This window comes from Ambystoma mexicanum, chromosome 12, assembly GCF_040938575.1.
Source record: "Ambystoma mexicanum isolate Mex_15411 chromosome 12, UKY_AmexF1_1, whole genome shotgun sequence".
Lineage (NCBI taxonomy): Eukaryota > Metazoa > Chordata > Amphibia > Caudata > Ambystomatidae > Ambystoma > Ambystoma mexicanum.
Window position 1 is genome coordinate 194,891,739 of NC_090936.1, and position 27,561 is coordinate 194,919,299.

The 27,561-nt window shown below is 42.3% G+C and overlaps 1 protein-coding gene across 6 annotated transcripts in view; it reads right to left on the reverse strand.

Annotated features, from left to right (window-relative positions):
• The window catches only part of LOC138513437 (tetraspanin-11-like), a 1,127,904-nt gene that overhangs the window by 1,070,778 nt on the left and 29,565 nt on the right, over positions 1–27,561 (reverse strand). The window contains exons 2-3 of one of the 6 annotated variants that reach the window (XM_069628289.1): positions 6,508–6,620; positions 6,328–6,415 (exon numbers count right to left, since the gene is read on the reverse strand). The exons of the other annotated variants lie outside the window; for them this stretch is intronic. The gene's annotated coding sequence lies outside the window, so the exon portion shown is untranslated. The remainder of the gene's footprint in view (positions 1–6,327; positions 6,416–6,507; positions 6,621–27,561) is intronic. 6 annotated transcript variants of the gene reach the window in all.

Below are 27,561 nucleotides of genomic sequence, written 5' to 3' on the forward strand. Positions count from 1 at the left end.
TCCTTCTCTCTCATTCCCGATTGTCTGTCCGCTATCCATGCATGGTGTGAGGCCAATGGCCTCTGTCTTAAGGCCAGTAAAACAGAGATTGTTTCTATTGGGACTCCTGCCCCCTGTTGCCCTCCTACGCTCTGGCCGCCCTCCTTGGGCCCTCTACCTTCACCATCCCTTGCGGCCAAAAACCTTGGGGTCTTCTTATGACTCATCTCTTTTCTTCACCCTTCACATCTTGGATCTTGCCAAGAAGGCCCATTTCCAGCTTCACCTCCTTAAAGGCATTCTCCTGTTTCTCACCTTTCCCCTGAAGCTCAATGTTTCTAGAGCTCAGGTCCTCTCTAGGCTGGACTACTGCAACAGCCTCATCTCCCTCTTTTCTCCCTACACCCCCTTCAACTAATCCAGAATCGGGATGCAAGACTTATCCTTGGTCTCAAACCCAGCGACAATGTCTCTCTAGCCCAAAGATCTCTCCACTGGCTCCCGGTGGCCGAACAGATCAAATTTAAGACCCTCTGCATCATCAACAAGGCTTTCTGTGGCCTGGGGCCATGATATTTCCAACTCTTTCTCCATCATACTTCCCTGAGGAGTGGGGGCTCTAACTCCAACTCTCTGGTTGTCAAAAGCTTCTCCAAGCCGAGAGTGAGGGCCAGTCTCTCTTTGGCTGATGCTTCTCTCTGGAGCGCCCTCCCTGCTCTGCACAGACTTGAGCCAGACCTTCTTAAATTCCAGAAACTCATCAAAATTCTGTTTTCCCTTCCCTGCTAACCACTCCACTGCCACTGAGAATGGCGTGCTGGTACCTTCATGAATCCCACAGGTTACTGGGCTCTGTTCCAGTTGACACCAATACCCCCCAGCACTGCCCTTGTGGGCCTCCTGCTTGGCAGCCGTGCATCCCATTCCTTGGGATCCCTCAGCCCAGCACTTAGCCAGTGGACCCTCCCCGGCACCCCTTTGCACTTGACAAGCACTTATCCATCCCCAATTCCCTCCGCACCCCCTCCCTTCCTCACCTCCTGCACTTCTCTTCACTGCACTTGCATATCCTAATGCCACAAGGGCTAGTAGGACCATGTGTGTTTACTTACTGTTTGTTTAAATTATATTTACTCCCTGGTTCCCTCCCTATTTGTCTTGTGGTGCTTGGAAACACAATTCTGTAGCACGCTCGCTTTGATTTCTGTGCAGAGCCTGCTTACGTGGATTCGAATCCCGACTGCACCAAACTCAGCCTTTCATCCTTCAGAGGTCGATTAATGAGCACCACACACCGTCCGTGGGTGGTAATAAGCAGCGCTCAGATACCTGAGGGTTTGTAGCGCTATATAAATGCAAAATTATTATTAAAATAATAATAATTATTATAAGCGCCTACCAATTCATCAATAAATAAAGGGTGGTATTTGATCTCATTCTGCAGGAAATCCTGTCATTATGTCAAGTGGTATTAGACATAAGGCAGCAGTTCCATCCAAATGATAAAAAGCGATTGTGAGCGTTGGACTCCTTCCCAAGACCTTTACCGAATGAACTAATTGTATTTGCAAATGTGTATTCCAAAAATGGCTCCAAGGTTACTTCTATAAATCATCTAGCCAAACGTGGTCAAGTTGCGCAAGATTGGTCTTGCGCAGTAGGGGGCCTAAACGGCCCCAGAAATGAGCAATCTGAATCTCAATCCCTTTAGTCATACGGGTCAGTTCTCCATGTTCTCCTGGAATACCAGGGGGCACAATAAACTGCTTGACCCAGTGTTGGGGAAAATGTTAAAACAACATAGCTTTATTTTATTGCAGGAAACATGGTTAACTGGGCAAGTTTACACTGATTGATATGTTTCTGTGTCCCAATCTGTGACGTCAAATAGCACTGGGCGCCTGTGGAGAATCCGACGAAGTTCCTGCCAAGAACCTGGCCTGAGATCCTTCTCATGTTGCCTGGGGAAGGCAGGCACTTTCTAATCCCAGCCCTAGGGGTGGTGTACTGTGGGAGGATCATATTGGGGGTGTGGGGGAGGGAAATCAGACAAGAAGACTGGGAGGAACCCCTGTTTAACTTTACCTATTACCTCACCCTTTTAATGGCATTCTGACATTTTAAAGAAGTGAAGAAATTTAATTTTTCCAAAATGAACTGCAAGTCCCAGAATCTCTCAGAGACTGTGAATAAGAAGAGGGCTGCACAGTCATAGAGGAGTCAAGTCAGGCAGCCAAGCCTAATAGCTTTTGGGCTAGAACTCTTGCATGAAGTGCCAACTCTATTTTACAGTTTCATTGTTTTTAATTCTTTTTGTACATAAAGGTCATCCATAAAGGTCATCCACAATCTTAGGTGGCCCTTCTGATGACACGTGTTTCGGCTTAGGTGCCTTTTTAAAATCTGGCCATTACTACATATCTATCTAAATGTCACATTTAAACACAAACAATGACAGAAATCAAGGATTGGTGTCGGGGAGGAGTTCATGGGTAGAGAAAACAACAAAAGGTAAAAAAATTAAATCAGATGTTTGAGACAGCCAGAAAAAAATATATACACATTTGTCTTATTGGTGCATCTTTTATATATCCAACATTTTGTAAACAAATCTTGCGGTTCTTGGCGTATTTATTAACAGTATGTTTAGATCAGCTCATACCCTCATGTCGGGTATCTCTCTTATTGCTCGCACCTTGTCACTGGGAAAATCTCACCTAAAATTATATATATACACATTTGTCTCAAAGGCCCACATCAGCTTCCAGTATAACTTCTTATAGATTGATTACGCTCCCTAACTATATTTCATGAAAGCTTACTCCAATATGTTAGAAAACATAAATTTAAAACATTATTTGTATAGGTCTCTCCTTGTTAAACACTAATTGCGCTTTTCTTCGTATATATACTTTCATTAACATGTCCCTGCTCAAGCCTCATGGCTGTTATCACTAGCACACCGTTTTCAATTTCCTCCTTATTTCAAATAGAAACCTCACAACCATGCACTTTTCAATATTATACATTTCCTTGTGCCTCCATTCTCTAAATATGCTAGCATATCCCTGCTATAAGCACATGATTGCTGTATCTAGCGCGATTGTATCGCCTTCTTGTTACAAATAATCATCTCACACGTTGGTCCCTTCGCGTCGGCTCGTTCTTTCCCTTTCAGCAGATAGCGCCATCTCACTGTTATTTATGGCCGTTGCTATGGGAATCAGAAAGTGTGAGCCGTTTTCACTTGCTATTATTTACAATGCCGCCATATTTTGGGATAGGGTTTCAGTCCCTGGTTGGAGTTCCATTACAGAAGCCCAATTTAATATTTACATGATGTCGTACACCTGATTAATTTTCATTCAGTTACGTGCTCTTCAATCAATACAATATTAAATTATATCTTATTACCGCAAGACCTATTTTAATATAACAATGCCGCCATATTCTGGGAAAGGTTTCAGTCCCTGGCTGGGGTTCCATTACAGAAGCCCAACTTGATATTTAGATGATGTTGTACACCTGATTAATTTTCATTCAGTTACATGCTCTTCAATCAACACAATATTAAATTATATGTTATTACCGCAAAACCTATTTTAATATTTTAATGATACTGCACACCTTGTTATTGTTTTTCCTCCCCCGTCTCATCTTATTCAGCCATTACAATACCCGATTCCTTATTATTACTGCAAATTAGATAAAAATGTGTCATTAGAATTGGTTCATTTTTAATGTCCATTCTCATTGCACATCCTGTTTCATGATGGCAATTGATTTCTATTATCTCAGTACATTACATACCACATGTGCTGAGTGTACTCTCTATTGCCTACATTCTAGTTTTGGGAAAACCGAATGAGCTTCCTTTCTAGTTAAGATTTCCATAGTTCCTAGTAAATGTGCACTCAACATTCTAACGAGTTTGCCATTCTGAACTCATTATATATAAGGAACAGTTATTCACTAGTTTGAGTGTGCCGGTTTTATGAGCACTCAATTTGGAAATTATCATCTGCGTTGTGTGCCTCACATGATGGATAGGCATCAATGTTATAGTGTTCAATTATATGTAGGTTTAGCCAATAGTGTCCAAACTACAATTCATCATAACCTGTCTACCAATAGCCTATATTATTTCCTTGTTTACGATAGTCTCACAGGAATTGGGCCATTTCATTGTACTTGTCCAAGTCCACCTCTGTGGCTTCATATCTGCAAATCAGTCTCGCCTCAGCTTGTCGGACTCTATTCCCTGCTCTTTTACACAGGTTTATCATTTGTAAACCTATGTACCTGATGTCCTTCTTATCAACAAGTTGGTGTTCCAGTTGCCAGTGCTGAGCTAAAGTAAATTTACGGGCTTGACTTCCAATGGCCGACATGTGCTCTATTATTCTTGTCCTTAGCTCCCTAACTGTACTGCCTATATAGATGCGTTTACATATACAAATGATCCCATATACAACAAACTTTATTCTGCAGTTGATACAATCCAGAATTTTGGTTTTGGCGCCATATTCATCCATAAACATTTCAGTACCTTTGTGCACGTATCTGCACATTGAAGAGAGAGTGATTTGTCTTTAGACTTTCCAAAAAAAGTTTTTATAAGATTCTTACCCAAAAGGTAGAACTGTTCTACCTTTTGGGTAAGAATCTTATAAAAACTTTTTCCACCAGTGAGTAAACTGGTATTACCAAACTCTGATTTTAGGGCTCTAAAAACTTATTATAATTAAGGATAGATCTTTTCAAAACGGATATATAGCTTGTGACCAAAAATTATGAACTTGAGTATTTGGCGAGATGTAGAGGTTTGGATTGATCATAATTTTGAGAGTCTAAAGACAATCTTATCATGGACCTGAGAATTTGAAGAAATATATATGTTTTGAGGCATTATACTCTTCAAGTTGTAAATAAGTTTTTGGTATTCTTGATATTTTTTCAGTGAATAATTTAAAATGTTTCCTCTTTTTTAGAAATGTATATGAAAACGAATGTATGCCGCTGATGAAGAGCAATAGAAACTCAAAACACGTTGGGCCAACTTACATTACGTGTGCAAATAAATAATTGTATATTGAAAATGTATCCTAAAGTGGTCAAGTTTAATTGTTCGGCACTTGCTGCCTTAAATTTAATGTGATTGAAATGTTTATAAAATGTGTATGATAAAATTGCCAGTAAATAGAAGGTTGTCATCTGTTTGGATATTACCCCCAGGGGTAACAATGAATAGCTACTTATCCTTTAAATTCTTGAATATCATTTAGACTTTGGCCTTACTGAAAGTGTGCAGGGGACGCGGGTTTCCTACCTTAGGAAATAATTCTCTCTTTGATTTACCTACTAGCCTAGATACCAAGGCTGAGCACTTCTCCACCGCACTTATACCAGTCTTAACATTAGATCTAATCACTTTACTCTTTCTGTAATTTAACTAACAACATTGCACATAAAATAGGGTGTACTTGGTGTAGAGATCACTTTTCCCTGTATCTGCACATTGTGCATGTTCGCATTTTCTAAACCCTTTCCTGCTGGTCTGTACCCACGATATGGCTGCTGTTTCTTGTTCCTCCAACAGGAACGGTGGACTGAGGCAGTTTCTAATGTTCTTGCTTTTGTGTAAAAGATTCGAGGTTTGTTTTCTACATGTTCTTGCACATGTGTAATATTAAAAAAGGGCACCTGGGTAATGCCTTACTCTACCCAGGTAAGTAAACATTTAACAAGCACAATTGATTAAGGTCACACGAGAGCCCAAAAAAAGCAACATTAAATCCTGATAGTCAAGAAACCACAAGGTTTGAAATAGACTGCTACTTCGATTCTCCTTTAATACCTCAGTAGCAAGTGTTATATATACATTTAGATAAACAAAGGATCCTCAACGAAGAACATGAATACAAAACATGGCATGATACATAAATAACATAACCCAAATAGTCATTTTGGGTTTGAATTCCCAACAATAACACAATCTGCATTCCCTATTAGGGATTGAGATCAGAGTACTGAACGTGTGATTGAGGTACAAATTTGACAAGTGTGTAGAGAATGTACAGTGGTGAAGTGTTTACAACACAAGCGATATGGGTCAACACAACTGTGTTTCGGTCTTCGAGCTATCTTTGGGTAGCGGTTAGTGGGACGGCCTTCATCAGGACAGAAAACGTGGTGCATTTGAAGGATCCTATGTTATCTGTCAAAATGAATAGACAGAGAAGGTAATCAGGACTATGTAAGGGATGGGCTATATTTAATTGATTCTAAGGCAGTAAATGCGTAACTTTATAATCTCTAGGAAAGAGATCAAAGGATTGCGGGTCTTACCATAATCTTAAGCAAGGTGGCAAAGGTTCTGGGGTTTCTCGTTGTCAGCGAGGAGCCGGAGGTAAGTTCCATATAAAATATGCCAGGTCTGTGAATAATGACCATAGAGTACAGAATGAATTGCAAATACTGTATATCCATAATTGAAAGAGCAGCATCTGAGGAGACCAATGTGCTTACCAGCCCGGAGTCTGTATGCCAAAATGGCCCGGAGGGGTTAACAGTCTGGATGAAAATTTGCCATGTGGAAAGGAATCACCAGGGCATGGGTTGATAAATCAGACCAAACGGGGCTGCGGGAGGGAGAAAGTAGGCATTAGTCCACTAACTACCATACTCACATACCAATGGGGGTTAACATGAGTGTGCTTGCAGTTGAAAATTAGAACTTGTGCAACCTACACAGCTGTCTATTGTGAGACAGTTCGTTCAAAATACTGCAAAAAAGAGCATGCCGTTTGGTGTGGCCAACCACCAAAAGTGCTGTATCAGTATGCATGCATCATAGTGTGCAAAACTAATTCCCTGTGCTACAAGAGGTCACCGGAATATGTAGTAACATGCGGCTCAGCTGTTTTAGTGGAGGGGCTGGCACAATGAAAACGCTCTCCATGCCCCTCTCTAAATAACTTCAGGAAACCTGTGTAGCATAAGCTAAAATCAATTACCTTGTATCATTCATACAGAATAAATCAACCCTCCGGGGGGATCGGAGCGTCTGCAGTCCTCTGTGTAGCCGGCAGCATGTGGTTGACATGGATACGAGCTGTATTTATGGCGGTGGCCATTTTGTTTTGCCTATGTGGCAGTCAATGGAAGTAAGTAACGTGTGTTAACCCTTTCAAAAAGGATTTCTGGGTACTTTGCAGGATCCTTAAAAAATAGTTGGCTTATAGATGTAGTATCCTTCAATGCGGTTAAAGAAAAAACGGTTGTTAGAATGGTTGCTATGGCAACCAGACGCACAGGAGTTAGTCTATCAAACATCACGCTAAAAATGATTTTACTGAACCCATGGCAATGGTTCATCTGTATGGTTTGTTCAAAAGACAAACACTGGTGTCTCATTTGAGTAAATTGCATGTGGAGATGGTCAGAGTGTAAATGATCACCCGGTTAATGGGGAAATAGTAAGAGTGCCAAAATGGCAATTACTCCAAGTGCACCCGCATGTAATACAGCAGTTCACATGTGTCGAGTAGTGTACAGGATGTGCAACAGTGATGCCCTTCTACAATTGGAAATTGCATATAATGTAATGGGTATCAAAATTGCATCTTCGACTGCATATCAATGTGCTAATACCATGTATTACCAGTTATATATTGTTCAGATTGTAAAGATTCTTTCAATTCAAAAATTGCACACAACATAGTTAGCAGATCTCCCCTGCGGTCGTATTTTTCATAATGACATGCTAGTACCATTCACTCTAGGTTATAGATTATTAATTTTGTAGATATCCAAACAAAAAACAGATGAATTTCATAAAGACATGAGATTATGAAAATGGAAGTCTGGACTAGATTACAGAATGCACAAAATGTCGATATCATGCTTAATGTTGAATATATTGCTTGTGGGTGTGCTGCCATATGTTCATTGTGAGTCCTTCAATTAAACAGTACAGAATGACAGGAAATTCTTCCATTCAACGGTAATGTTGAGTCCGTCTGTGACAGTGTTTAGTCTGTGGACCCATTTCTGCTCAAGTTGGGTTAGGGTTCTGTTAGGATCTCCACCCCTTTTAGTGGGGGAAATTACATTACACAGAGCCTGTCTTCTGAGCACAGTGAACGGTTCTTTAGAATTCAGCTTAGGCAGGTAAATGAGAGCCAGTTAGTTTCAACTTTGAGAGAGCTGTCAGAAAGAGTCACGTTGTGGCAGTGCGATGAAAAAACACTCAGATTCAACTTTGCCAGCACAATTAAACCACCTAGATTCAAACTGTAGCTCTGCAACAGAAAACACTGAGATTCAACTTTGGCAGTACAATAAATAACAGTTATGCCATTTGGCTAGGTGCATGTTCGTATGAGATATTAGGTAGCAGGAGTGATGGGGTTTACTGGAATATAGTAATGACTGTACTCCCCACCCACACCACACTTACCTTATCAGTCACTGTAGGTAGTCTGGGTCAGATGTCCCACTGGCAACCACAGAATGGAGCTCAGTTTACGGCTCGTGGAACGTCCATATTGTAATGGATGGAATTACACCAGAATAATTCTGAGTCCAAATAACCGGACAAACCCAACTTATTAACAATGATCGAATACAGGGAGGTTACAGCGAACATCAACGGATGTACGATCAGTGTCTCAATAATCTCCACAAAAAATACAATTCTTATACTCAATAATGCATCAGAGTGACATCATACTACGTGGCAATAGTGAAAAACCTATCAAGGGTCGGGATTGGTTATGTGAAACATCTAGGTTGCAATAGTTTAGGAGCTACTATTGTTATTGACTGCCCTCTATCTGGTGGATAACGTATGCCATTTCAGAAACATTAGATGCGCAGTTCCTCATTTGTCTTACAAGCTATAAGGTCCTTCATTATATAGACTTGTACAATTGGTTGGCATGCCTATGCCATGTCTGGAACATTCAGTTAATTTAGCAGCATGTAAGCCCAGACACGTGTGCATGGAGATAAGACATGAAGCTGCCTCACCACCAAATTAGCCTAGCATCTCTAATTACCCATGCCTTCTGCCATGAAATTGTCTTTGTACTTGGCCTTGTAGAGTATTCTTGTTTTTGGGAATGCACAGGAGTGAGGGCACTCGCTATCATGTCTGGAACTCCAAGTTGAAGATCTATTTCCATCCTTGGCTCACGTGTCAGGAGACCATGATCTGGTCCATTTTGCGGGTTTTAAATGCTCTAAATTAATTCAAACTTGGAATCCTCTGTGTTCTTTCTTGTACCTTAACGTGAGAAGAGCCATCCTCCGCACACTAATTCTTCCTCTCCTGCTATTCGGCTGCGACATAGCTTTCCATTCTCCCTCCATGGTTTTTGGCTTATTTATTTCATGATACCAATGTCCAGTTCGCGTACAATGGCGGCTTCACCTGCATTCTATTTACTACTGATAGATAGCCTCTCTGATGACTTAATCTACTGTGTGTTTTAGCGTCTGTACATTTATTGAACTTCTGTTTTCTACAGTAATTTATGAATGTGTGATCTTCTTTTCCATGTTGATAGTTCAGTCGATTCTTTACAACATCATTTGTCCTCTAGGATCTATATATTGTCTTCATTCATTATCTCGGGACGTTGTGCACACTTTCTTAAGACGTCCTCAATTAATTTACTAAACTTTTTATCATATGCCTTCAGGGAGTTCCTCCTCTAGGTTGTCATCACTTCGGGGGTACATTCGATAGGGTTGTCTTAATGGGTATCTCCTTCCAAATACTTGCTGCATTATTGGTACAACAGCTGGTGTCAGGCAAGGCACGGGCTAATGTCCTCAATACAGAGGAGTTGGGGGGGCAGGATCTCCTGCAGGGGTATACATCTGCTCCTGTACATTTCCGCCTCTTGTTGAATACTCAACCACTTCCTGAAGTTGTTCTGCTCCTTTGTATCTTCTCTTGAAGTGTTTCTTGGGTGTTCATATCTTTGTCACCCCCCTCGGGTGCCCGCTGTCTTAAGATGTTCATCAACACTCCAGGTCATGTGACTGCATTGTCCATTCGGGGTACAGTAGACCCATCATCCCACATAATTGTTATGATCTTTTGGATAAAAGAACTTTGTTCCTTCAGGTACCACAATGCTTGCCTTTATATAGTCTCTGATGGCATCATCAGTCAGCCCTTTGTCCTCTGGTCCATCTCTTGCGTCAATCATAATCTTCATTCCCTCTGCTCTTTGTCATTTTCTGACACTTTCCAATTAATATCTGTATCATACAAAAGCTGAATATATAAACCAATATGGCTCCAAGGAATTTAAATAGGTTAACGATCCGATAAGGAATCAAGGAAAATTGGAGAGCAAACCAAATGTCATCTCCAATGGCTTCTGTCTCATACACCATTTTTATGTGTAGATCTGTCAACATCGATATGGTCTCCATCAAGGTCCCATTCTCGCCATCATGAGATGGTAAGAATGTGCAACATGATGGCTGATCTTGGTGCAAACACCTCCTTCCATTGCTGTACTCATGTCAAGGACATATCTGTTCTGGAGGGTTATCAACCTTATGGCCCTCAGCTCTTCCTTTATGGTGTTAAATTCTTTTATAGTGGCATGAATTGTCTGCAGCAGCTCCCACCTGATGATCTGCAGCCATTTGGCATTCACTGCAGTTTGGATTTCTGGCATAAACATAGATGTGGACATTGCTACAGTCCTGCTGAACAATTTGTGCTAGTCTGGAATGTTTTCGTAAGCGGTTAGTGATTTTTGTGTAAAGTAATTCCATCTCTTCATCTACCGGAGTTCTAGTAACCTTCTCCTTCTTATGTGCTCATCCACACTTCGAAATTCTTCAATCTTTAGATTACTCTAAGTAGTTACCAATTCTGGAACATGGATATGGACCAAGGAACGAACACCACCCCAATTCCTGGGCAGTTTTATATCCCGACCCTTGATAGGCATAGGCAGTGCTTTAAGTGGGGTAAGAAATTGAGGGGGGGCCCTCGTTTGGGGGCGTGGCTTCCATTGTGGGAGTGGCCTAAAAGTGCACAAATCATAGTAAGGTGCGCAAACAAATATATAAATGTATTTGAGCATTTATATATTTGTTTGCGTACTACTATGGTTTGTGACTTTTCAAGCCTTCTTTTATATACATAGCAATGTTACATATTTCTATGTTTATAAAAGGTGGCTTGTAAGTGCACAAAGCATAGTAAATTACGCACACTTGTGTGCTTACCTTACTATGGTCTGTGTACTTTTCAAGCTGTCTTTTATAAACATAGACATTTGTAACATATGTCTATGTTTATAAAAGACGGCTTGAAAAGTAGGCATCTTTTATAAAGCGTTGAGGACGGACAAAACCCAAGGTGGCTTTGTCCGTCGACAAAGCTTTATAAAAGATGCCTTGCATTGTGTACGATTCAAGCAGTCTGTTATAAACATAGAAATATTTCTACGTTTATAAAAGATGGCTTAAACGTACACAGTTGAAGGCATCTTTTATAAAGCCTTGCCAAAGGAGAAAGGCGCCTCGAGCTCAGTGATCTCTGCTCTGAGCAGAGATCACAGACCCTGAGACGTCTTTCACCCTCTGCGAACCCGCGGGCTCCGTGATCTAATCTGCATATTTGATCATGGAGCCCGCGGGTTCGCTGAGGGTCAGTGACCTGGCGAGGGAAAACTAAAGGACTCTAGCTTCCTCTGATGGCCCCTCAGATGAGGGGTCATCAGAGAAAGTTACAGTGACTGACGGAAGTGCCAGCCAGGCACAGCAACGGTGTGCCTGGCTGGCACTTCTATCAGCTTGCCTGACGTTAAAGTGGTGGGCGCATCTCCCGTCGCGGCTGCGGCCGCGGCGGGATAATGCGTCCTGCCATGGCGTGATGAGGTCGGGGGGCCCCGGCTGGGCCCCGGCTCAGCCCCACTTTTTGGAGACTGCCGGGGCCCGGCCCCGGCAGGCCCTGGCCCACTTAAAGCACTGGGCATAGGCATGCCAACCAATTGTACAAGTCTATATAATGAAGGACCTTATAGCTTGTAAGACAAATGAGGAACTGCGCATCTAATGTTTCTGAAATGGCAAACGTTATCCACCAGATAGAGGGCAGTCAATAACAATAGTATCTCCTAAACTATTGCAACCTAGATGTTTCACATAACCAATCCCGACCCTTGATAGGTTTTTCACTATTGCCACGTAGTATGAAGTCACTCTGATGCATTATTGAGTATAAGAATTGTATTTTTTTGTGGAGATCATTGAGACACTGATCGTACATCCGTTGATGTTCGTTGTAACCTCCCTGTATTCGACTATTGTTAATAAGTTGGTCTAGATCCAGAGGCCCAATATCGATTCATCAAGACAGCTGTCCCTCTCCTCATTCCTGGAACATCAATTGTATTCTTGCACCCTTTGTTATGACCAACGTAATTCTTTCCCTTGCTCTGGAAGCACATTGTCGTATTGACCAGTAGGACCACAGACACTGGTCCAGCTTCATATTCCACCCATGACAGCAGTTTCGAGTATTTGGCCCACAACTTTACACACTCATCATTCACCTTCTGCACCCCTTGCAATTTCTCTTTCTTCAGTAGATGAGCTGCACAGGACATCACTCCATCTTCCCATCCTTTGGTTGTACTCGCTCGTCCATAGATCAGCAGCTCTGAATGTTCATAGCATCAAGGCATTCCAGTCCTTTTCCTCATTTGAGAACAGTTAATTCTCTTCATTTCTTCACCTGCCGCCTTATCATGTCCTGCAGCAGGAAACACAAGCATCTTGTCTGTCCATCCAGGTCATTTTTCCATGTGTGCTGTCTTGATATAATCATCTTGGTACAGAAATGATTGTCTTGATCTTGACCCCCAAGAATTTTCCTCTAATAGTACATGATGCCAGATGACTGAGGCACTTAGCATCATGTGCTGGCATCTCTTTTGAAAAGAAGGTTTTTACTGTATTCATGGCATAGGGAATGAGCGAGCAGACATAGCAATTCTCATCAGATGCTCTCTCCCCCACCTTTATTATGTGCTGGTACCACAAATTGTTCCCCAGGTGAGTTGAATTATCAGGATATGTATTTATCCCCTCATTATCTTCTCCTGCATCCCTTTTATGTCCTCTGACATGCTCATGCCCATTATCATTACTTGTGTTCATGCTAGGAAAAATCACAGTTGTTTTTTCTATATGACCATTTGGAAAATAAAGGCTTCAAAATGTAAGGTACAGAAAGATTAAAACAATACACAAGCATATATATGTATATCAGGCAAAAAAGTCTGGAGAAACATTTTGTGTGACATCCCAATACTTGTTGGACATAGGCTCTTTCTATAATCATATGATCTTCTTCACAAATCATTTTTAATGTAGACACTCAATTTACATTTGTAGTTGCACAATTTGCTCAATTTACGCTATTAAGAGGCTTCTTATCACTGCACCATTTTTAGGGTTATGAAGAAATTAACATTTGTGTGAATATTAACATCTTTACTAACAAGAGCACAGTACAATTGAAGCATAAACCCAAAATCAGCAACTATAAGCCGATGAGTATCACTGTCAGCAAGTACCATATATGATCCTTGAAACAGATATGCTCCTAGAAACGAATCTGGGTAATGATCTCTCTTCCAATTCCTGATCAGGAACTGACGGTTAGGAATAACACTAATGCAATATTCATTTTTCCAATTAATGTTCTAAAAAGTACACTTAACCTCTGGAATTCTCTGCAGATGTATGCACTTCCTGCTACAAGTTTTGAGGAGTGTCCAATGAATTAAAGTCCAAAAGATATATGTGCTTAATCGCACTTTGTTTTATCATCCTTCTTCTTGGTCATCGATCGAGTGGGCACACGTGGAAATTCTTCTTCTTGTCTTGCTTCTTGGTCAACAGGCGCTGGAGGGAGGGTCTCTCCTTTGTAGATTTTCACATCACATAAATGTAACCAAACTCTTCTTCCCGATACACTAACTGCAGAAGAGGAAGACCTCCTCAACGCTAAAGGGACCATTAAACCTGGGCTTGTGCCATCTTCGGGTAAAGAGTTCTTGATGAGAATTTGGTCTCCGACATACAACTTTGGTGGTGGATATAATTCACTTGGATTAGTTACTTGGTTGTCCTCTTCCATGTTCCACGACCCCTCCCTCCGATGCGCGACTTGATCTGCAATGAAAGAAACACTGGTAGTCCTACACGTCAAATAATCATACATTCCATGACCTAGCGCCTTCGCTACACTCCTGACTCTAGATGGAGGCGTAAGAGATGTCCTCATGCAACGCCCTGTCACTAGCTCGTGGGACATAAAATGGTGATCTGCACCTGGCTGATTTCAAAGGGCATATAAAACTAGGGGTAGGCAATACAGCCACCCCCTTTTCAACATTAATTTAATCTTGGCTATCCTCTCTTTGAGGAAGCTGTTGAGTCTCTCACATATATTGTTTGCTTGTGGATGAAAAGCAGTGGAAAACTTGTGTTTTATACCTAATTGAAGACCTAATTGTTCAATAGCTCATTGACACAATGTGGTCAATTATCAGATCTCTGTAGCTTGCACATTTCTCTCAGTGTATGCCCAGCTGTGAACTTCTGACACACAGTACAATTCACAATGAACTGTGCAACGTATTCCAATAGATTGGGAACAAAACAGTCTTCTGCAATTGTAACAGCAAAACTTTCTCTGTTTATATGCGCAGGGTAATGCAGCTGCTTGAGTGCGACTTTCAGTAGTGCCGCTGGCATCACTGGCTTTCCAGTGCTATCATGTCTCCATAATGCTTCCATGGGGGATAAAGAACACCCCCTTCATTTCTATAGCTTTTGCTCTTCTTGGGGGCCTCTACACATCTCTATTAGTTGTGTAATTGACAGCATATTAAACCCCCCTCGTACTAAAATGCTTCTACTCGATACTTCTTTAACATTGTCAGTATCAAAACTCAAAATTCTTAAAGAATATGCAACACATTTGGCATCTAAGTCTGTGGCTTCGTTTCAGAAAAAGAAAGTCTGTTTGTTTAGTATGCACTGCGCATTTTACGACAACCATGGCTAATGGGAGTTGTAATGCCTTGATGAGCCAGTCCAATAGAGACGCATGTTGCACTGGAGTGCTGTATGCGCAGAGGTAGCCCCTCCTTTACCAGCTTGGCAGCCCTGCATGTACGATTGACGTCACATGTGCAGAGTCACTGTACACTATCACTTCCTGTTCTTTGTGTTTTTCTAGTGCAACAATGAGCGCTAAACTGCTGCTTGTGCTGACAAATTAGACAATAGACTTTCACTCACCACTACCTCAAATTCACCATTTAATCTGGGTCTTACAACTGCAGAGCCTGAATGCCTCTCCCTAGTTGTTTGGTCAATTTTCAAAGAACCATCAATGAATGGAATTTCCCCTATTCCTAAAGCATTTCCTTTCACTCTGGGTTTATCATTGTACAATTGAAGGGTCATGCACATGATCACCTTCCTCTACGGGTTCAGCTACGAACGTGGCTGGATTCACTATTTTACACCTCACTACCTTGATCGCGTGATTATGAAAATGTTCGTTGTGACTTTAGTGTACCATTGGGTTTCTCTAAAATGGCAAATAAGGCATGCTCAACTTAGAGAGTCATGGAGCAGCCCATGGTAATATTTGTGGACGTTTCAATTGCAAAAATGGCAGCAGCCAAAGATTATTCACATGGGAAATATCCCCTCATGACTGCATCTAAAATGCCACTGTAGTACGCCAAAGGTTTATAGCCCAATGTTGTTTTTTGTGCGAGTACTGCTTGGTATGTAAAAACAAATACAATTCCTCACTTTAATTTGGGGATCCTAACACTGTGTTTGGTTTTGGCATCTTCATGATAGCCTCAGCTCTTTCAGGTGTCACTTTCTTTCCTTCATGTGAAATTAACTGGACTATGTACAACAAACACCTCTTCTGGTAATACTGTAATTTCTCCTTGTCTACCTTGTATCCCTTGTCTGCCAATATAGTCATTAACTGGACTGAGTTTTGTCTGCATTTATCCTCTGGTTCACTGCATATGAATATGTCATCTACGTACTGAATTACCACACTCTTGAGTTCAACGTTGCCTAGATCCATCTGTAGGACCCCGTTAAAGATTGATGGGGACTCACAATAGTATGCTTTAGTCTTTTTTGTCTGAATGTAAAGGATGTGAGGTCGTGAGACTTTGTGCAACAGGATTGAGAGAAGCACATTTTTCAAAATCGATCACTGTGAAATACTTGGCTTCAACTGGAATGTTACACAATATCGTTGCAGGATTAGGAACTAATGGAATCTCTGTCCTTGCTATCTGATTAAGAGGGCACAACTTCTGGATAAGTTTCCATGATCCCCCTTTAGAATTCTTGAATTGGATATATCGCATTGTTACATGGGGATTCCATGGCACTAGGATTCCCTGATTCATCAGCGCTGAAATAGTCTTAAATATTCCAGCTTCGCGAGACATAGGGTCCTGTTTTGATGGGGGGAAATTGCTCCTGGCTTAAGTTTTATTTTAACCTCTACTATTCCCTTCAATAAGCCTACATCATATGGGCCCGTAGTCCAGAGGGCACTTGGCACTTTTTCTAGGTCTTCCTGAAAGAATGCTGGTCATTGCAGCATTATTGCCATTTGCTGTGTGATTTCCCTTTTTTTCCGATCTTTATCCAGAAAGTAATGCTTATAAAAAACACTACTGCATCGTCTATACGTTCATCTCTGAGCATATCTTCGTCTGTTATGTCAGTCAATCTGTATACCTCCATGATCTGCCTTCATCATCTACTCCTTCAAGCATTGCTATTTTCACTTGTACTGTAGATGCTTCCAATACTATAGGAACAGTCTGTCCTTCTTCCTCATACATAGGTACTTGTGCTCTTAATAAGAAAATCAGGTATCCTCACAATCTTCCCTACTAATCCAGGTAGCTCCGTTAATAAAATGCTCACCCTATACATGAAAACATCTGGGTCTACCAGGACTCCTTGTAGAGCCTCTTGCCCTATGAATGCCAGTATAAACCCTCCTACATTTAAATAATGTATTCCTGGAGTGGCGCACACTATTCCTTGATCAGTGAATGAAATCATCATGTTAAGTTTCATCATTAAATATCTACCCAGAATGTTAACTGGCGTTTGTCGTGAATATAGACATGTCACATTCCCCCATAGAAACAGGTATTTTATCAGTAAAAGGAACTAACTTCATAGCTCCAGAGAATCCTTGAGCATTCGTGGCAATATCAGACATTGGATATTTTCCCACCCTTATACAAGAGCGAGTTGCCCCAGTGTCTAAAAGAAAAGAAAACTATTTGCCTCCTATTGTTACACTAACCCTTGGTTCCTCTTGGGAGCCTGGTGTCACTGATAGTACTGAACACATCCAGTCACCCTGTGAGCTGTCCTATTGAGTGTACACATTCATCCCATCCCTATGAAAGGGTTCCCCTCTACCATAATGACACTCTCTATCCCAGGACATTCTGTTGTGTTTGCATAGGTGCTAGTTGTGATTTCCGTTGTGGTGGGTGCATTTGCACCGACCTCTGCTGTTGTGCCTGTTGTGCTTGCAGCACTTGCATCTGATAAGATGTGTGATCCTGGGCAAAGCCCCTTTTGTTTGTGTGCTGTATGGCGCTGGATAAGCTGCCCCTCTCTTAAAAGTTGTACATTTTGTTGAGCATTTCCTCTGCTTGTACATACACGAGCAATATGCCCTGTCATCCCACAATTCCAACATACTGGGGTTGGCCCTCTGGCAAACTCTCCATTATATCCTCCCCGAATATTCTGACCTCCACCCGGGCATTTTGAAATCCACCTTGGGCGTTCTGAAATCCAGCTCTCCCTCTAAATCCTCTGGAGCTCCTCCCTCACGGCCAAAACGCATACCCACTTTGATCAGTATTTACTTGTGATGTACCCATTATTTCTTGCATTGCGACCCCTTCTCCACTTGTCAATACTGCCCCTTCTATAGCAAACTTTGATAATTTCTTCTGAACTAACTTAGCTTCCCCAATCTTTCCGTTCTCATCTTTCTTTTTGTCCTTCTCTTGTGGAAATATGCAATGATGCACAATAGTGAACTGTATCTCAGCCCATAGCTTTGCTTCCATTTCTGTTTTATTTGTCTCTGTACCTGTTCTGGCAACCCTGACATAAAATCTGATAGAATAATGTCACTGTTTTTTTTCCATGGCTCAGACATTTCAAGCTGCCATTTCTCTTGAATATCCTGAATATAAGCAATAGGGTCTTCATCTTCCTTAAATTGTATGTGTCATAATTGCACCCGTATCAGGATATTGTACCCTGAGAGGCCGACAAACATCTGCTGTGCTATTATTAAATGACACTCCATCATGCGCCTTGTTTTGTGCTGTCACACTTGCATATCTCACTCATCTACAAATGTAGTCAGCTCTCTCTACAAGAATAGCTGCCAACAGACCCGGTATGTCCCCTATGCCCAGCATGTTCCCCCTGTAATTTTTTCTAATTCGTATATACAATTAACAGCCCCCAAAGTCAAACTAGGTAGCTTGCATTTCAAGGTATCCTTGTCCATCTGAGGCCATTGAATCTATTGCAGTCTTGCTCCCCCCTTCTCTAGCAATGGGAATCGTAGTCGGATCCTGCTATTAATTTGCTTAATGCAGGGATTATTGTCCCTATTTGTGTTCGTGCTGGTAACGACCTTAACCTATTCGCAAAAGGTGCAGATGCTCCTTTCTCATTACATGATCGCCTTTGGGGAAATTCAGGATATGGCATGGGATCTAGTGGTCACTCCTTAGGTGGTTCCAGATCTGAACATCTCATTGCTTTATCCATCTGTTGACTTTCCAGAGGGACCCATGTACCCTCTCCCTCTATGTCACCGCCTGACTCTTTCCTTGTCTGACATTGCTAGACCCCAACTATTGTGATTATCTTCCTGCTCTTCTCTATCTAAATGTAATATACTCAAGGACAAGGCTCTGAATTCATCAAACATGTTTTCCTCCTCATCCCGTGGTTTCGATATCAGGGATCATTTGCTGCTCCCTCGAGTCCCAAACTCACTGTCCTGCCTTATTTGTTGATATATGTTGTCAATCCTCTCTCCAATACTTTCTGTGTCATTTATTACCTCTTCCTGTACTACCTTCAGTGTATCTGGACTGTTTTCGGTCAGTGGGAAAACTTCACTTTGTTCGTTAAGGATGAGACTAACATGAAGACCTTGCTGCCTTCTGTTTTGTCTTATTTCTTCGTCCACTTCCCATCACCTTCTCGCATCCCTTCTTGCCCCATCTTCTTGCTTTTGTTCTTCCCTTCTCACTTCCTGCCTTTGTTCTTCTCAGTGACCTTTCTTTCACTTTTTGTGCTTCTTCTTCCTCTCTCTGTCTCTCTTTCATATCCCTTTCTTCTATTTCTTTGTTCCTTATGTACTTTCTTTGTTCGTCTGCCCGTTTTTCATCTTTCTCTTGTTCTACTCTATATATCTGTTCCCTTCGGCCCCTGCTATTTCTTCCTTGCTCATCATCCCTCAACCATTTTCTCGTTCCCTATCCTTCTTTTCTTGCTTGTCTTTGTCAGATTTTTGCCTAACCTTCTTGATGCTTTTCCCATCTAACTTCAGTAGCATCTTCCCTCCCATTCATTTGTTCTGTATGAACGTTACCTCATCAGCCCTATCCTTTACTCCCATCCATCTCTTAATTTCTCTGTCGATATCTGTCAATATATTCGATATCTCGCCTCTCTCTTCTGTCTCGTACAAACTTACAGGCACCTTTTGCTTGCTTCTGGACAATCATCACTATTGTAAGCAGGGGGTTCATATGTTAGGCGACTGTACCCCGCTGTTGCTTTTAATTCCTTCAAAAGGATAAACTCCTATCTACCCACACTCAAACTCAGGCAAGGTAAGAGGAGAGCTTAATACCCCCCCTTTATGCTGATTAAGCATCCACTTCTCATACCGGATCTTCCTACTCTTCTTGGTACATTTTCCAAAGCTATAAGACTGCCAGTCTTTTTTCTAATTTCTTTCCTGTGTACGCAGTGTGCACATATGTGGTCATGTGCTGTAATACCTTTGAGAATGATCCGCCTTTTGGCCATAGCATGAACATTTTATCAGCTGTGCCCTTTACCCATTTTGCACTGTACCGTTTGTGCGTGGGCGCCTCTTTTGGTAATGTTTTACAAAGGTGCATAAGAGGAGTGTCCTCCATAATGACAAGTCGCAATTGACCGTCAATACTTACCAGATCATTAATAAACCCTCTATTTCAAGACTTTTTGCTTACCACTTTTAATCTCAAAACAACAAATATAAGCAAGCAAGCTCAATTGCTGCTCAATCCATCTTTTCTCTCAATAATCTATCTGTCTTCTGATTGGCGCCAAACAAAGTCACTTCCGACCTTCACAGCTTAATACCCCTCTATACTTCACACAACAAATAATACTTAAAACAATACAATGTACATTTAATAACTTTCGTGATCACCTTCCCTTTTTCCTATAATCATTTATAGTAAGAGGTATTCTCTCCTCACATTCAATTTTATTACCCGGTGAAGGGTTTAAGACATCACTTTTCAAAGTCCTGACTGTGCGTATTCTCTCTCTTAATATTCAGATTGGAATTTGAAACGTCTTCTTCTACTCAACATACACAACACAAACATTCAAAAACAAACATTCATGCACAACCGACGATCCCCCAGCCCCCATCTCAACATGCACAACACAAACATACAGCAGAACAGACCCGACACACAAGCACAAACAAACAGACCACTTATCGGACGTGCTGGAAGGCAGGTAAACTGGAACGCTGGCGAGGTGAGTGGTACTATGGCTGGCGTGGCCAGAAAGGCTGAAATGCCTTCCGGCATCAAGCCTTACTGGCCACGCCAGCCTTAGAACTGGCCCTCCATTGGTGCAGCACACACGCACTACGTGGCTCGTAGGAGCGACGTGGTGCGTGTGTGCTGAGCCAATGACGGCCAGTGTTTTGTCCGGCCGGAAGACAACAAATACTTTCCTAATGTAGGGCGGCCGATGCTGCTTGCGGGCCGCCCTCCATTAGAAAAGTGTTTGTGCCTCGCGGGCCGGACAAAACAGCATGGCGGGCTGCAACTGGCCCGCGGGCCGTATGTTGTGCACCCATGCTCTAAATGAATTGAAACTTGGCATCCTATGTGTTCATTTTTGCACCTTAACATTATAAAAGTCATCCTCTACACACTCATACTTCTTCAGTGTAGATAGCTAACCTCGTATTCGAAGATCTTGACTTCAGGCCAGGTAACCTCGCTACGCAGCTCTACGAGCCTGCTATTCTGCTGTGACACAGCTTTCCATTGTCCCTTCATGGTTTCTGGCGCATTTATTTCATGATACCAATGTCCAGTTCCTGTACAATGGCGGCTTTGCTTGCAATATATTTATCACTCATAGCTAGCCTCCATGATGGCTTAATCTACCTTGCGTTTCACCGTCTGTACATTTTTGAACTTCTGTTTTTTACAGCACTTTATTGACATATAATCTTGTTCTTTTCCACATTGATAGTTCACTCGATTCTTCACTCGATTCTTTAAATCGTCATTTGTCCTCTAGGATCTATATATTGTCTTCATACAGTATCTCGGGACGTCGTGCACACTTTCTCATGATGTCATCAATTCATTTACTTAGCTTTTTTTCATATTCCTAGAGGGAGTTCCTCTTGTAGGTTGTCATCACTTCCGGGGTACATTGGTTAGGGTTGTCTCAATGGGCATATCCTTCCAAATACTTTCTGCAGTATTGGTACAATAGCTGGTGTCAGGCAAAGCACGGTCGCATGTCCCCAATACAGAGGAGTTAGGAGGGTGGGATCTCCTGCAGCGGTATACATCTACTCCTCCACAGAGCTGCTAAGTAGGGAGCTGTCCTTTGCCTTGTGGTTCTTTGCCGAGGGCTGCCAGGTCAGAGTCTGCCTTGAGAAGTCACAGAAGGTGGCCTTCCTAGTCACGTGTGATACACACGGTCCAGTAGTGCTCAGAGGTGGAGAAAGGAGGGCAAAGTTGACATAAATTAGCTGAAAATAAATAAACAAGCCAACATGGGAGAAAAACTCACAAATAATGCATGGGGCAAAGTGGGAGCAGGCAAAACAACAAAGCCTTGATGGAGGTTCTTACCGAGGTTGGCTCTGCACACAACTGGAGCAGGGGGCTCCTGGAATCAAAAGGAAATCAAATATGTAAACTGCTGCCTAGTCACGTGTGTTACACATGGACCAATAGGAGTCAGAGGTGAAGAAAGGAGGGCAAGGACGAGCGAAATTAGGTGAAAATAAATGAATAAATGAACGAGGGAGAAAGAAACTCACAAACAATGGATGGGGCAAGGTGTGAGCGGCTGAAGCAATGAAGCCTGGCTTTGAATGAGAAGCCAGGAAGGGTCTATAACTCAGACTGTGGTGGATTTAGGAAGGTCACTGTTATAAATTTGTAGTCCTGTAGTGAGGGCCTTACCAGGTGTTATGGGCCCTCAAGACTGAATTAAAGGCCTGAGTGTAACAAGGGCCTTTAACGAGGTATGAGGGACCATAACACCTCTTACGGCCCAAGCAACAGGTTTATACTTTCTGCTTATTAAAAGATGTTCTTTTCCCATAAAATTCCTTTTGAGATCGGCATTAATATTATTAGAGTTCCTTCCTTCCTATGCCACTACTCTACAGGTCACTAATTAGAAAAAATATCATTGGATCTTGGTGGGTTGAAGCAATGACGTATTCATTGTTTCTTGTTTTTGTTAGGCCCATTTTCCTTTTTTAGGGAGTAAAAATGCATGGTGCGTCTGTCTCTTAGCTGTAAGGCTGGTGTTAGCACTACCCACAGTTGAAAGTAATGTGGATAGTAAGCAGAGATACAGGAATTTTGGATCACCATATTCTAGGGTGCAGTTATTCTGATGCAATTATCTTCCTTACACAAATTAACAGAAGCTTGTTCTCCAGGACCTTGAATGAATTCATTAAGGTGGCATTAGAACTCCTTTCAGCATGTTTTTGACACATTGCTTTTAATTGCCATTAATCCATCAGCAAATGTATTCTGTCCGAGTTTCTTGAAACCCGCATAAGTTATGACAAGAGATATTTGTGTTTTGTAATACAAATGAGTGATTTTCCAGTGGCATAAAGCATACAGGGCCTCATTACGACATGGGGTGGTATCCCGGCATAACTCCACCAGAATACCCCCCAAACGAAGGACTGTTACCGGCACTTGGTCTGGAGGAATTTCCGCTGGATTACAACTTGTGGTGGCGGTGCAATTCCTCATTCATATTGAGTCCATATTGAGTCCATTGGACTCAGTGGCTTTTTTGGCGGAATTACAGCAGCGGAAATTCCAACGATTTTGGCGTTGAGTTGGAGGATTTACCTCCAGAATTTTCCTCCACTCCAGGTCCAAAATCGTAATTTACCGTAGTGGTAAAGTAATGGAGTTACCGGCAACTTTACCCCTTACCACCAAACTCGTAATGAGGCCGACATTTTTCTTCTCTGCGTAGAAGTACGTTTGCAAGATACTGTGGCAGATATTGAAGTCTTCGACTCGTTGATGGGTTTTCTGTATAATCACATGAGACATATTTTAGCCTATTTGTTTGTAAAATGTGTTGTAAGATTTTTAAAGAATTGCAGTGGCTGCGACGAGGAAATTCCTTTCCAAACTCTCTTCTGCGACCGTACCTCACAAAGTGGCCTACCTCATTAGTCAGTTGCGCACATGGAAAATAATGTGCGCACAACAACCAACCGGTTCTGCACATAGAGAAAAATAATAAGAGGGAACATTGCAGTGTTTCTTTTTCCTGTAATCTCGCTGACAAGAAATCTTTCCTTTCTATTGCTTCTGTGAGATGGCGGGGCACGTAAGGCACATATTCACGGCAACGCCACAAATTAACTATTGCTGGTGCAGGTGTAGGTGAACTTGTATGCGGGTGGATTATGGAAGCATCAGCAGCAATTAATTTTGCAGGCTTTAACGGATGGCTGTCGGCAGAGGTATGCAGAAATGAATGTTTCTGGGCAATAGTATATGTGCAGGCGATACCAGTTTGTACAGCCACAGATTAGACATTCGGGTGTGTGGAAACACCAGTATGCTGTTCTAATTCACATTACAGAATCTTGAATAACCTTGAGTACACATATAAAGGAAATCATGGATCCTACCTGTAATTACCACTGTGGGACAAAGCTGACTGAAACCTGCATTACAGCTCTTGCCCAAGTAAACAACCTGAAAGAACCCTTAGGGGAAAAAAGGTTTGTCACAGGTCTTTCACACATATCAGATCAGAAGTCATCTAGCCATCCCGGGAGCAACGCTAGAGCAAATACACCATGCAAGGCAAAGACCAACCCATCAAAAGAGTTCAAGATGACACCCTGTCTGGGGCGCAGGCACCCAGGGAACTTTGGATTTAGATTAGGGAGCTCAACTTTAGAACTCAGGTCATTTGGTACAATAAAATATGTTTTTGCACTCTAGTTCATTCATCCTATCCTGGGAAGTTGTGTGAAGGTTTATACTTTGGAGAGTGTGGCATATACATGTATCACTGTTTTGTTATGTTAGAATGTATTTAAAGAGTGCATGATTACCATAAGTGGTTCCTTGGTGCTGGTGCTTACTGCTAATCACGGTAGAGCATTGGTTTTAGAGGATGGCCAAGATAGTGCAGACAAGAGGCATATTTTCGGCCATCTTTGAAAGCAAAAATGGTTTTCAACTATCCACAACTGAAGTTGCAGGCCATTCCAGAGGGTTTGGTTGATGTGGGGAAAAGCATGGCATCCTATCCTAGATTTCCAAATACAGAACCAGTGTAACACACACATATTTCAAGGGGATGGGGTTTCTTCAGACAAAGAAAAGAAAGGACAGCCTTGTTGTACAGACCTCACAGTGAAAGGTGCAAAGCGCAATGAACTGAATGTGCTGTGCAGCCAAAAGCCACTACAAGTCCCTGAGTACCAGCGTAACATGGCATTACCAGGGAAAACAGTAGAGTTGACTAGTCACCATTTTGCATCATCTTAATCTGGAATTTGGGTAAAACCCAGATCGACCTATTTTGCAAAATCTAAGCAGATTTAACTAAAGCCACCTGTGAGGGGTCAGTAATGCAAGGCAAACAACTGCTTGTATTTTTAGCCAAATTAAAGATCCTATTAAAAGTAAAAAGTGAAAATTAAACCTCACCAAACTTACTCCATTAGGGAGTTCCCTGCCTAGTTCAAGGTTTAAGGGAGTGACTACTAGCATCAACAAAACTGGGCCTCACACCAAACAACAAAACATTAGATAAAACATAAACAATATAAATAAAATAATAACCAACTACCAGTGATTTGGATGACCTTTAACTTTCCTGGGTAGATCCATTCCCCAGGATTACTCTAAAGTCAATTTCTCCCAAATGTTCAAAAGGAAAGTCAAGTCTTGAATCAGTTCTTGTACGTTCCATAAGCAAATAAAGGTTCAAACAAAGATTCCACTGGTAACAGTTCTTCAGCCTTCTGTTGAACAGTTCCCCTTCCAATTCCAGCTAAAAAAACAGCACCAATGGTAATCCTGGATATCCGTCTTCCAGGATTGGTTTACAACACTACACAAAACAAAGAAACAATTTCTGCTTCAACAACTTCCTTGGTATTCTTGACCTCTGCAGTGTCTTTAGTATACTTGTCAGGATGCCTCTTCTTAGGGTGTGTTGCGTTCCTCTTGACAACCCCCTTCCACTACCATGTGGGAGCAGGCTCCTTTGCTCCACAGTATACCACTAACTTCAATCAGTATTAAGGTAATATGCACTGACAGTAATATACAGCCACAGTTATGTTAGGTCTACTTCAACTTGATACTTCACAATCATACAGTGTTTAAAGACAATACTCATTGACCTCCACAGGTAGGCAAGGCTCCTCAGGTGGGCTATGAGAAAAGGGAAGGCTCTTTGCCTCTTCTGTCTGTCTTATTACCACAATTGTAATCTGCCTCTACAGATTGTTGAATTCATTTTCTTACACCCAGCACCCTTCCCCAGCTTCAGTCACACCTTCATGTTCCAGTAGATATCCTTAAACTGTATTACCACACTTCCAGCTTGGGATAACAATGCCACACTTGTATCAGAGGACACTGGACCTTCAACACTCTTAGAATGCGGGTGAATATTTCTTAACACGGCTGGTTTCACTATTGGGGGGATCGGCCTACTGGCTTCGGTAATGCTTACTCTTCACTTCAGTTTAACTTCTATATTCTTGGGGGGGTGGCCAAGGAGCCATCTGAGAGGACGGGACTTCCAGTGGGCTCCTGCAGATCCTACAATCATCCGGAGAAATATAGTGCAAAACTGCAGCATTCGACAACAAATCATAGGATTGTGCGTGGGAAGCCTGAGAGGACGAGGAGGTGCATGGCAAACTTGATCTGGAAAGCGAGAGAGTAACGGTGCCCAGGAGAAGTTGACAAGACACGGGTGACCGAACAAAGGAAGATGGCCACCGACTGAAAAACAAAAGACAAAGGTCCCACCGCGGGCGCAGGAGATGCGGAGGCAGCCGCGAATAACTACACAGCACCCTGGGAGGCAACGGACCTTTAAATGCACACAGCCTCGGCTGGCGCATGAGGAATGAACAGCACGCCGCACGTGGAATTGAAATAAATGTCGGATGAGGCTGGGAGAATAACAGCCTTCCGAAGCATAAGGGAGGTGAGCCAGTGCCCGAGAGAGCGAGAAGCTGACTATGGCAGGATATATTGTCGCTCCGCTCCGGAGTCAAGATAAGCAAATATACTGAGCCATGTCAACGTACACGGCACCAGATACACTGTATCCACCGCAGCAACTGGCGGTGAAGTGGCTGCGAGAGTGGAGTCCGGGCGAAGAGGAAAGTGTACACGGCAGCATCAGGCTGCGGTGTGCCAGAGAGAGCAGCAGACTGGCATCAAATAGGCATGTAGGGCACTCCGCTCCAATGTATGCGGCTGCAAAGGAGGGAAAAACAAAAAAAGAAAAGAGGAACTAATAATGAGAACAGCAGTATTCCTGCAGTGAAAGTGGCACAGACAATTCGATAAGGCAGAGGGGCAGCAATATGCAGTGGGAAATGCCAGGGGTGCTGCTCACAAGGAGACAAAGAGAGACAATCAAGACAGGGGAGACACGCACCCTGCACCAAGCAGACCCCCGGTGGGAGACACGGTGAAGGAATTTACGAGAAGGTTGGTCATGTTCCCAACTGGCATAAAAGTGTAAAACAACATGGTTGTGGAAAGTCACGAAATAGAGTCACATGCATGGCATTGGACCCATTATCTAGGGAGGATCCCTGGGAAGAGACGAGTATGCCATGCGCGCAATGAAGCATGTGAGACCCATATATTGGAACAGGGCCCAGTGGCAAACAAC